Raw genomic sequence first — 3,839 nt, 5'->3', positions numbered from 1 at the left:
ACTCTGTGGGCCGCGTCTTCCCTCTTTGAGCCCAGATCTAGCTCACCGTTTCACAGACAGTAAGGCACTCAATCCGAAAACAGTTAGTCAGTGCTTGCTGTGTCCCAGGCTTTATTTTAGGCTCTGGAGATACGTTAGTGAACAAGGCAGGCAAGGAAGGTTCTGTTCCCTTAGAAATTACACGCTAGTAGTTGGAAAATGGTTGTGAACAAGTCTGAAGAAAAGAAATAAGTGTACAAGATACTTTCAGGTGGCAGTAAGTGCTGAGAAAGAAAGAAAAGACAGTGGGGCTGTTGGGGGCGGGTTCGAAAGGCCCCTTTGCAGAGGTGACCCTTGCAGACCAGGTGGAATCTGCAAGTATGGTGAAGAATATTCCAGGCAGAGGGGACAGCAGGTGCAAATTCCCTGAGGTGGGGATACCACGGTGTGTGAAAGAAAAAGAAATCCAGTGTGATCAGGGCATGGTTAGTAGGAGGAGAAGCCACGCGGTGGGGAGGGAAGCAGCCATCAGACCGCGCCGGGCCTTCTGGCCATTATAAAGTGCTCAGCTTCTCGGCACGCTTAGAACAGGTGTTCCAGGTTCTCAGTAGTCCAGGTGAGAAACGATGGGGACTTAAATGGAGGCTTTCAGACATTTTTTTTTACTGACAGTCCACAAGACAAAACCTATTTTGGGGGTGACTCAGTACATAAACACACATTCATAAACAGAAGTTTCAGGAGCCAGTACTCTCGCCGTGGGTGGTGGGCTGTGCTGTTGCTATTGAGTTGCACCCACTAGGCTGACTTCACAACTCACCAGTGGATGGTGTCTCACGGTTTGCAAAATACTGGTTCAGACGAAAGTGCTGACAGTAGAGATGGAGAGAAATGGACAGATCCAGGGTATATTTTAGAAGCAGAGTTGATAGTGGTTGTTACAGATTTGTGGGAAGGTAAGGGGGAAAGCCTGATAAATGATGATTTTCTACGATTTTGGCTTGAACGAATGGGAAGATGGTGGTCCTATATCACAAAATGGGGAAGACCAAGGAAGGGATATGTGTGAGGGGTGAAGAGCAAACTGAGAAATCGCTTAAACACTTCAAAAAAAATTCTGATTATAGATGTTAGTGTGCATAGAGATTTGTAATATTAATTGCTAAATTACGAGTCAACAGTAAAAAAACCTTTTTCTGTAAACTCTTAAAATTAAAAATACTTTTTAAATGTTTAATTTTATTTTCGTCATAGAAATAAAACCCACTTACTAAAACAAAAGGGAAAGAAATGTGATCCATGGTCTAGACACCAAAAAATGACCATGGTTAATTTTTTCACATTTCCTTAATGTAACTTTTTATATGCATTTTTTTTGGTCATTGCATCTGCTTTTATAAAGATAATTGTTTAAGGTTGGAATTAAATAAGAAGTTTAGAGATAATCAGTAGTTTTGGAGCCAGAGAAGTTTATGATCATTGATGCTTAGTGAGTAGCTTCATTTTTGTAATAAAATCATTTTAATGAGGAGCCCAGTTATTTAGTCCCATGTTTTTCAAACTTTAAAAACCCACGATCACATCATAATTTCTAAGCAGTTTTGGACGTGTGCTGATATTTGCAGATTTGTACAGTTGTCCTTCGGTAACCATGTGGGATTGGTTCCAGGACCCCCGAGGACACCAAACTGAGGATGCTCAAGAGCCTTATATAAAAAGACGTAGTGCTTGTATATAACCTACTCACATCCTCCTGCATATTTTAAATCATCTCTGTATTACTCATAATACCTAATACAATGTAAATGCTCTGTAAATAGTTGTTGGCCCACAGGCAAATTCAAGTTTTGCTTTGTAGGGCTCTCTGGAACTTTTTTTCCTGAATATTTTCAATCTGCGGTTGGTTGAATTCACAGATGTGGAATCTGAGGATGCGAAGGGCCAACTGTACTCCACAGTCTCTTCAACACCCGTCTTTGTCGCCACTGAGAACCCTCCAAACACAGACTTTAGAAATTTTTCAATTATAAAATAATTAAACATGCTTGTCTGAATTACCTGTGCCCTTTCTGGCCTCCTTCACTTCCAGTCCTGATGCATTCCTTTAAGGGCTCCGTACTTCTCAGCCGCCTCCGTGACTCCATCCCTCAGTGAGAAGTGATTCCGTCAAGCGCAGGCTGGCTTTCACACAGCAAAGCTGCCTTCACGGTTCCTGCAAGACTGTTAGATACTGTGCCCGTGGTCATCTGAAATCCAAAAAAAAAAGAAAAAAAAAATCTCTCATACTCAGCGCTTATTGACTGCTCTGTGTGAAGCCTTGTCCCAGACTTCATGTAAACAAATTTGAGGGAGAACATGGTCTCTGCCCTCAAGCAGTTTATAATCTAATCTCACTGCCAAGAAACTTTAACAAAATATTTTTTTTCATTTAGAGCAGTTTAAAATTTACTTTAAAATTATGAAGGTAGTACAGAGTACCCACATACCCCCAAACCATTTCCCCTATTACTAACATTTCTATTAGCATGGTGTGTAATTTTACAGTCAGTTTAAATCTGCCATTGATAAAATTTTGAATTCTGACCTTTTCACTTAATAGTGTATCCTAAGCATCTTCCCACTTAAAACTAATACAAATGGTGTCCGGATACTCTAGATATTACCTGTGCCAGCCACGCCCTTTATTAGATGAGGAGGCACAGAGAGGCACAGAGAGACCTGACGTGTTGTGGCTGAGATCAGAGTACTGAGTGAAACCACAGCTGCAGGTCCTCCAGTGTCGCGCAGCTGCCCCTCACCCGGCAGGGACACGATGTGAGGATGTCGGGAGAACGTCATGTGTTCATTCAGCAAGTCACCGAGGGCCCCCTGAGTATCACAGATTACTCGGGTGGTGGGGGGAAGGCAGTGGAGCCGGTCAGCCTCTATCCTCCAGGAGCTTATGTTGTAAACGCCGTCCAGTTAAGATCAGATGGTGAAAGGACACTGAGGGTCTGCTTTTCTTTGGTGAAGTGGCAAGGGCAAGGTGTGCTGGGGAATGGGAGCTGAACTTAATTTCAGAGGGTTGGTGTGGTCGGCTGAATAATAGCCCTGATACAGGAAAAAATGTGGGGCGAGAGGATGGCCATGTCCCAGGTCTTGGTGGAGGCCCTGGGATGGGCCCCGCCAAGTGTGGGTCCTTGGCTTCGCGCAGGAAAGAATTTAAGAGCGAGCCACCGTTGAGTAAAAGTAGATCTATTCAGAGAAATACATATGCCATAGACAGAGTGCAGCCTGTCTCAGAAGGCAAGAGGAGGGCTGCAAGGTGTGGGGCTGTCAGTTTTATGGGCTCAGAAGCTCCGTACGCTAACAAGTGGGAGGGTTCTTCCAGCTACTTTGAGGAAGTGGGTGGGATCCCCAGGAGCCGGGCCACCACTCACCCTTTTATGGTCAGCCTGAGAACTGTCCAGGCGCCTGTGGGAGTACCATTTAGCAGCTATTGTGTTTCAGTGAGCATACATTGAAGCTCAAGGTCTACTGGGAGTTGAATCTTCCACCGTCTTGGTGCTAATTGCTGTGTCATTCTTTCCATGGTTGTGCCCCGCCCCTTTCCCCGCCTGTCTCGGTCCCCCAAAGGTGTCCATGCCCTAATCCCTGGAATCTGTGAATGTGTGACTTTACTAGCAATAGGGCCTTTGCAGATGTGATTAAGGATCTTGATTATCCGGGGCGGGGGCGGGGGGCAATGTAACCACAAAAATCCTTCTACTAGAGAGAAAGAGAAAGAGATGCATGAGAGTCAGAGATGCAGCAAGAGACTCAGCCGGGGCGATGGGCTTCCAGGCTGGAGGTCATGAGAGGAGGAACGTGGCAGCCTCCAG

The 3,839-nt window shown here is 44.9% G+C and overlaps 1 long non-coding RNA gene across 2 annotated transcripts; it reads right to left on the bottom strand.

Annotated features, from left to right (window-relative positions):
- Window positions 1–301: 301 nt before the first annotated feature.
- On the bottom strand, window positions 302–2,600 carry LOC140698297 (uncharacterized). 2 transcript variants are annotated; one of them, XR_012076006.1, is made up of 3 exons: window positions 2,493–2,600; window positions 2,038–2,225; window positions 302–1,005 (listed from the first exon to the last, which is right to left on the bottom strand). It is a non-coding gene; the product is annotated as an uncharacterized lncRNA (long non-coding RNA). The 2 variants fall into 2 exon arrangements; XR_012076005.1 differs by having other exon boundaries at window positions 2,564–2,600.
- Window positions 2,601–3,839: the final 1,239 nt, after the last annotated feature.

The sequence above is a fragment of the Vicugna pacos genome, chromosome 9, assembly GCF_048564905.1.
Source record: "Vicugna pacos chromosome 9, VicPac4, whole genome shotgun sequence".
Classification (NCBI taxonomy): domain Eukaryota; kingdom Metazoa; phylum Chordata; class Mammalia; order Artiodactyla; family Camelidae; genus Vicugna; species Vicugna pacos.
Note: the sequence above shows the minus strand (reverse complement) of the source record. Positions and strands in the feature narration are given on the sequence as shown.